This window comes from Myodes glareolus, chromosome 14, assembly GCF_982192425.1.
Source record: "Myodes glareolus chromosome 14, mMyoGla1.1, whole genome shotgun sequence".
Classification (NCBI taxonomy): Eukaryota; Metazoa; Chordata; class Mammalia; order Rodentia; family Cricetidae; genus Myodes; species Myodes glareolus.
The window spans coordinates 68,943,873-68,952,055 of NC_142039.1; the positions used below are offsets into that span (position 1 = coordinate 68,943,873).

An 8,183-nucleotide genomic window follows, 5' to 3' on the forward strand; every position below is an offset into this window, starting at 1 on the left:
GAATGGCCACGATTTAGTTATCTTTTGGATGGATGATTTTAAATGCTTGTTGGAAGCAGCTTTCATGAGACAGATTCTTGAAGCCACGGCACAGAGTGGAAGTCTTTGGGACGGGAGCACTCGTTGTCTCTCAGAGCTTGTAAAGGCTTTGGGCTCCCAGATTCCTAACGCAAGCATTTCTGTTTCTATGATCCCCGCTGGCACACGCTCACTTCCACCCTTTCAGATTGTCATCAGACACCATGTCATAGGCCAAAAGAAGGGATTGAAGACAGACACTGAGGGACGAGAGGGAGAGACTGGAGACTGTTAACTCATGCCATGTTTGTTTGGGGCTGGCTACGGTTTGAATGTCTGTGTCTTCTCCAAGATTCGTGTTGAAACTTAATCCCCGTACAACAGGATTAGAAGGTGGAGCCTTTTGACAGTGATTAGGCCTTAAGGCTCTACCGTCATGGATAAGATTAGCACCTTAGCAAGGGGACTTGAGAGAGGGAGCCCAGCCCCTTTGCCTTCCTCTCCCTTCTGTCATGCGAGGACACACACTGCCCTAGTCGATGCAGAAACAAGGAGCCTCTTGGAAGCAGACAGTGACCCCTCTCACAAAAAAAACCAGAGCCTGGATCCTACACTTCCAGAAATATGAGAAATAGAGGCTGGAGAGATGGCTCAGTGGTTAAGAGCATTGCCTGCTCTTCCAAAGGTCCTGAGTTCAATTCCCAGCAACCACATGGTGGCTCACAACCATCTGTAATGAGGTGCCTTCCTCTGGCCTGCAGAATATTGTATACATAATAAATAAATAAAAAATAAAAAAATGTGAGAAATAAACATCTATTAAAAAATACATCACTATATTTTGTTCTATAAATGCAACATATGCCCAGATCTGTAGTAGATTGAAGGGAAAACTATGTAAAATGTTGACCTTTACTAGAGAAATTGCTAGAATTACCACCACTTTCCTCAGTTGGTCTGGGCAAAATTGGGTGACTGGTGGTGTGGCCCAGTCACGCCCCTCCACCCTGGCATTCCTCAGTTTGTCTCCCATGCTCTCCCAACAGGAAGCAGGGAAGACACCAAGCTTAGTTCCTGGTCTTCAGCACAGTCCCATGCGGTACTTGTGCTCCATCAGGCCCTCATCCTGCCCACTTGAGAGCTTTGTAAGGCTGCTCCCGAGACACATCCAAGGATGCATCCCAGGGTCCTAACAGGCAGAAAACTCCCCATGTGGAGAGGGCTTTCCCTGCAAGCCAGGCAGGCATCATGAAGCATTTGCTGCATCTCATTTGTCCACCGAAGCTAGGTGCCGTTGTGTGGACACAGTATATCATTTAGAAAGGAGCAGGAGAAGGGGTAGATTAAAGCAAAGTGATGACGTACTTACTAAAGAGCGCACATATGTAGCATACTTGCTAAACAGTGCACATGTGTAGTGCAGTTCACGTAAGTATGTTGAATGGTCTCCAAGAACAGCTGATTTTCAACGCAGAGTAAGTCAGTCTTCAAGTGGGCTGTGCCCACATGTGACTGACTCCGTGAGAGGCTGTCACCTCACTGGGAGATCTGCACCTGAAGCAGACGTTTTACCGAATATTCTTGTTGGCTTTAGCTCTTTGTGGGCACTACTACACTTAGTGCATTGTAGCTGTCAATCAAGAATCTTAACTATTTAGTTTCTACAGCATGCAAGCTGCTAGGAAAATGTTGAAAATACTAGAAACTCCTTCCTGGGAATGCTGATTTACTGAGTTTCAAAGAATAAGATGCAAGGAATTGAAAAATACCGACACATTTGGGTTTTTTTTTCTACTGCATTAAGATTCCAAGCTGTATCATTTTGTGAATAATGTATCATTGCACACAAAACACACACATACACACATACTTGAATGCACACTTGATTTCTCCATCCACTCATGTGGATGATAGCAGCATTTATCTCTGGGGGCTTTTTTGAGAGCACAATAAAATAATATTTGGTAAATAATATTCATAATGCTTGATCAGGAGAAAGTTCTCATTGCATAGTGAATGTTAAACCTTATGTTCAGGACCCTAGGATATAACTTTAAACATGGAATAGACTTTAATGTCTCTGTATATGCAATGAAATATCATGCAGTCATGAAAAGGAAGGAAATTTGGACATAATCTATCACATGGATGAACTGTGGATATATGATGTTAATTAAAATAAGCCAGATGTTGCATGGCTCTGTTTATGTGATGTATCTAAAATAACCAATTCACAGAGACAGCAAACAATGCATATCAGAGCCTGCAGTGAAGTAATAGCTTTTGTTTACTGGATACAGGGTTTGGGAGATTAAGAAACAAAAACAAAAAGCTTGGGGGCTGGAGATATCCCTCAGAGGTAGAGTACTTGCATGATTGGCCAGGCATGTATGAGGCCCTAGCCCCAAATAAGGAAATAAACTGGTTCTAGAGACGACAGTGGTGAGGGCATCTGACAATGTAAACACACCTACTGCCGTGGAAGTGTACATTTTAGAATGGGTGCAAATGCTGAGTTTTCCGATACCTATCTCTTATGACAGTTGAAAGAGATAAAGAAGGAAGGGAGAAAGAAAGGAAGGGAAGAAAGGAAGGGAGGGGAAGGAAGAAAGGGAGGGGAGAAAGGAAGGGAGGGGAGAAAAGGAGAGAGGGAAGAGGGAGAAAGGAAGGGGAAGAAATGAAGGAAGAGGGAGGGAAAAGAAAGAAAAGGGGAGTTGGGAGAAAGGAAAGGGAGCCTGGAGAAAGAAATGCTGGATGGCTCATAAGAAAAGGAACTGGGATCTGCAGTTGTAGGTGGGACTGCCACATTTCTCTAGGACTCCCCTAAGCTGGAATATAGTAGAACGGACACACCTCTCTGATCTTGTCTAGTCAGCCTGAGTTGTCTGGGGAGTATGTGTGTGAGGTCACAAGGCACAAATAACAACCACTTACTACCTACCATCTACTGAACTAACTGCAAACAGCTAAAAGAATACTATTACATCAACTCATCTTCCACCGGCTATGGTGGCTGGGCTCCAAACTTCTTTTAAAAATAAGCTTGTTGTTAACATTTTATTTGAGACTTGTTCTATAGCCCTGGCTGGCCTGGAACTCACTGTGTGGCCCAGGCTAATCTCAAACTCACAGCAATCCTGTTGTTTCAGCTTCTCAGATGCTGGAACCCCAACATGATGCATGCTAGAATCTTCTGTGAGCAACTTACGGTCTGCGCTCTTCTGGATGCCTTGGACCCCCTCCCTTCTATGCAGTCCTGTCCTGGCATGAAAGCTAGCCAGGCGGGTAGAAATAATGCAGGTGACAGGACTCTGCAGACCCTAAAGGGGGACCTGAGTGGTCCTTCTTGCCATCAGCTCTGAGGTAGCTCTTGGACAAAGCTTTGCAGGAACAGAGCGTGCGCTGGCCTCGATTTACAGTCCATGGAGTTAGCTGGCTTCTGAAAACTCTTAAGGACCCAAATAAATGAGCGAAGGCATTCAAACCAGAGCCCTCGGCCTTACAGAGTGCTCTTTGTCCACTTATTTTACGTGAGTTACTTAGTTTTAATTTATGATCATGTTTCATAACCTCCCAGCAAATGGCCTGTTATATAGTTTTGAAAGTGATGAAGGCTTAGAAACAGGAGACCTCCTTCTGCCCCAGGGGTTTGAAATCTGGGCTCTGATAAGTGCCAGGAGACTGCTGGTCTTTGGAGGCGACGTGCAGGATCCATGAATTACTAACATGTATGTGATGCTGAAAATCTGAGTTCTTTACCATGACCTAGAGGGGAAGTAACAATCACAAGGCTTACTGTCCTCAAGATCTTTACCCTGTGACCTGTGTCATCATGTCCTCAAAAGACACAGTCCTGTGGCTTCCTAGTTAAGCATAGTTTAGTATATAGGAATTTTACTCCAAAATTGTGCCTTTGACTTCTAAATTTTGAAAGAGTAGAAATTTACTTCTGAGTCCATGACCAGTCTCACAAAGGCCGAGTGGGAAGAAAGCCTGCTTCATATCTTCGGACTGTCCACTGAGAGCTAGAGAAGCAGACGGTCAGTCCCACACGACAGCGAGAAAACACTAAAGGGGTACTTATAAACTCAATGGGTAGACACTCAGGAAGATGGCTTGAACCTAGAGATTTAAGGCCAGCCTACATAGTATGCTGAGAATGTAGGGGAAAAAAAAAAACAAAACACAAAGAGAAGGAGGAGGAAGTGAAAGAAAGGGGCAAAAGAGAATGATTTCTGTAGATACTCCTTTCTTCCCAAGCTTGCTCAGGTTGGCCAGCAGCGTCAGAACTCCACTCTTGTATCCTGACGGTGAGCCTGTCAACCGACCACTGGCTGGCTCCCACTCTTAAAACACCTCTAGCAAGGCTCTCTCCATCTGCCTAGACAACTTTCTAGTTTAGGAGGGCTTCTTTTAGTTCTGTATTTTAAACTCACGATCATCTGTAACTCCAGACTTCAGGAGATCCAACACCCGCTTCTGACCTCCTCAGATACCTGCATACACACACACACACACACACAGAGAGAGAGAGAGAGAGAGAGAGAGAGAGAGAGAAGAGAGAGAGAGAGAGCGCCTGGCATCAGTTACCTAAAGAGCTTGTTCCTCTGGACTTTGTTCTCCATCTGCCACTCAGCTGTGAGATCGTGGCCAAACACCACAGTCTTCTGGGGGCCTCACTTTCCGTATCTACGAAATGGGGCTGATAAATGGTTATGTGGGTGAAAATGAAGTTTTGCTGAGTAAGGCCAGCTAAGTACTTTAAGTCAGTTACTGTCAGAAAGGATGAACAATGCATATTTTCATTCTTAGTTGTAGTGAATTCAATTATTTTGATTAGAGAATCTCAGGACAGGCTTAGGGCATCGGAGGGTCAGGACCACTGGTGTATGCTGAGATCCAGAGCAAAAGATTCTTGACTTGCAGCTGACTTAGGAGAAGCAACGCTATACTGTCGCCGGTCTGCGGGGCAGTAGCACCAGAGCAGGCAGAGGCTAGCAAGAGCACGGCGGTCCTGGATTCAGCGTCCAGCACATACATAGATGGCTGGTAGGTAGCCAGACATTAGGGTCATGTGGACAACAAAGACTTACCACCTTTATGTTCTTCTAAAACACCTAAGGGTTGGACTTTCTTGACCCAGATACAGGCAGGGATCGTGTATGGAGAAAATCTGGGCATTGTTGACCTTGAGAAAAGAAATATCTTAGGTCTGACTCAGTTTTTATCTGCCCCAAGCTTTAGAATATCCCACCTTCTCTCTAATGGAACCTTTGTTTCTGGGGCCTGATTTCTTGGGTACTTGTTGCCACTTATTGCCTAGGGGACCACAAAAGAAGAAGAACAGGTTTACATTTTCATCAGAGTGGGCCGAGCTTTCTGATAGTTGTGAAAGGCATTAATACCCTAACCCTGGGATAATTTAGAGCTGGGTGCCAACTCTCAAAGGCTGTTGCCACCTGGCGCTGCCCTGGGCCTGCACACCCTAACTAACGGGATGGGGTAGAGTGTAGGGGCCAGTGAGTACAAGCACACTGCCCTGTCCCCAGCCCACATCCATTAACTGGATCTAGTAGCTTTCCTGGATTCTCAAGTCCAAGATCATCTTCCCCACACTCACCCCTGGGACTTCCTACATTGTCTTTCGGGCTCCGCTCTGCTCTCACTGCTAACTGAACAAAGAGACGCCTACCACAAAGCCCAGCGGGGCTAACCCGCTGATCTGCTGCAGCTTTTGGACTTGCCCTGAATGGCCAATTTAACCTCCACAACAGCCTCGTCCATCAGCACCACCTTTCAGGCCATTTTCTGAGAGGGGACTCGGGAGACACTGTGCAGTCAGACAGAATTCCCTTACAAAGTCAGGAGTAATTTCAGCATTGAAATAAAAACGGGCAAAACTTTGCCCAAATAGCTTGCTTTCTTCTTTCTTTCTTTCTTTCTTTCTTTCTTTTCTTTCTTTCTTTCTTTCTTTCTTTCTTTCTTTCTTTCTTTCTTTCTTTCTTTCTTTCTTTCTTTCTTTCTTTTTTTAAAATGTCATGCCCAGCAATACAGAAACCCCCTTTGAGGAACCTGTATACTTGGAAAAGAGAGAACGAACAACTGAACAAATAAACAACCAAATACAACTCAAGCCAGCTAAGACTTAACTTCTCACAGCTGCCCCCCCAGCTCTGCTAACTCACTCTCTGAAACCCATTTTTATCATCTATATGATCAAGAAAACATTTCACAATGAATATAGGAAATTAGACACCAAGACTTATTTTATACATGTATATGCACATAAGGAATATGGTAAGCATATTAAAGCTGGAAACTGTCCTGGCACAGTTAAAGGCAGGATGATCAGGAGTTCAAGGTCATCCTTAGCTACTTAGCTACCAACCAGTTTCAAACAAAAGGGGGAAGGAGTGGTATAAAGAAAGTCAAGGCTGCCTTTTGATAGACCGCATTTGCCTTGTGTAGAGATATAATTATCACCTCCCTGGGATGGTAAGCCACGTAAAAAAAAAAAAAAGAGACAGGGTGCCAGGCCTTTTTAAAGAAGATTCTCAGCAGGAGGATAATGGCATGCAAATAGCTGGGCTGGGCTGGACTGGAGCTGACCGGATTTCTAGGCTCTGAGCTCACACCTGCTGTGTGATTTGGGCAGCGCTGTGTCACCTCTCTGTGCAATTCCTAGTCGGAAGTGTACTTTTCTGGAGTGACGGGGTAGGGAGAGGGAGAAGGCCAGGATTTCTGTGAGTTAACAGAATAGGGGCTGGAGGGGAACGGACGACAGCTAGGTGTCCTAGAACAGTAGGTAGGGGACCCAGGGCTTCCGTCTGTGGCTAGCTCTCCCCTGCTCAGTTCGTGCCTGGGGCTCCCTGGGACTCATCTGGAAAATGAGACCAAGCGTTCGTGCTTCACAAACAGCAGGCAGCAGACGGGCACCTGAGTGCTGGAGAAGTGCCTGGTCAGCGCACTACCACGACGGAGGGAGGTGGAGGCAAATCTCTGGCCTCTGGGAGGCACTATTGTCTCATGTTTTCCTCCAGCCGCCGTGACTGGGATGGGTGGTGGCAAGGTTTCACCCCAGTTGCTTGTCTTGATCACCTCGGGCAAAACTAACGCCCGACGTAAGCCCCATTCCCTGAAAGGAGAAGATGAATGTAAGTCTCTGAACATCAGAGTCTGCCCCTTGGGGAGCGCTCAACCCGGGAGTCCTCTGCGCGGCTTGTTCCCTTGGGATTCGAAGTTTAAGTTTTAACGATGGGGTGGGCGCGGGGTCGGGGTTACCTGGTCGCCTGGGATCCACTGGGCCAGGGGAGCGGGCTGGGCCCGGTGTCAGTGCACATTTATTGATGGCAGGTATTTGGGGAGTAATTGAGCGCGGCGGCGAGCCGGGGGCGAGAATGGGCCTCCACGAGCAATTAAATGTGATTAGGCTGAGACCTTCGGGATCCAGCTGGGTGATTGATAACCCGGCTGCATTCCTACCCGGCTCGCGACTTCAAACGGGCGGCTGGCTGCGGGAGGGGCGGGAGGGGCCTCGCTCCCGGACTCTGTCCTTCTGGCCCCGAGTCCTGGCCCCTTCCCGCGCTCGGGTCGGTCAGAGGCTGGCTAGCCAGGTGCAGCCCCCAAGAGAGAGCGCAGAGCAGAATCAAGCCACCCTGCGCTGAGTGAGCCGCTCCGGACCGCGACATCCGCCTGTTCCGAGCTGCTGGGACAGAAGGAAAACTGGAAGCAAGAAGAGGGCAAGAGGAGAGGGTGGGGATGGTACTAATTTAGAAAACGAGGGTGTGGGAAACTGAGAGAGCTACGCAGGAGCAATGACATCTGTAAGGAGGAGGGGAGAGGGAGGGAGAAGTTACCAGGATGAGCGCATTAAAAACAAATCGGAGACAGGAAAAATTAACAAGACATAAGGTGGGATGGGCGTGAAAAATAAAGGAGGGGAAGATTATAAAGATGGAACAACAGAAGGAGGGGGAAAGAGTGGGGGAGGAACAGAAGACGTGAAAGGGAAATAAGACAAAAGAACGAGGAAGGAGAAGGAAGCCAAGAGTCAGACCAATGGCAGGGCGACAGACCTGGGTCTGAGCTTGTCCTTCATCCCACCCCTTTACCCCAGTTCCTGCCTCAGCCCAGCAAATTCTACAACATCAAGCACTCTCTGGTGT

At 47.0% G+C, this 8,183-nt stretch overlaps 1 long non-coding RNA gene across 1 annotated transcript; it reads right to left on the reverse strand.

Moving 5' to 3' along the window:
• Nucleotides 1-6,257: 6,257 nt before the first annotated feature.
• On the reverse strand, nucleotides 6,258-7,586 carry LOC146892090 (uncharacterized). The gene is made up of 2 exons (XR_015005209.2): nucleotides 7,300-7,586; nucleotides 6,258-7,153 (listed from the first exon to the last, which is right to left on the reverse strand). It is a non-coding gene; the product is annotated as an uncharacterized LOC146892090 (long non-coding RNA).
• Nucleotides 7,587-8,183: the final 597 nt, after the last annotated feature.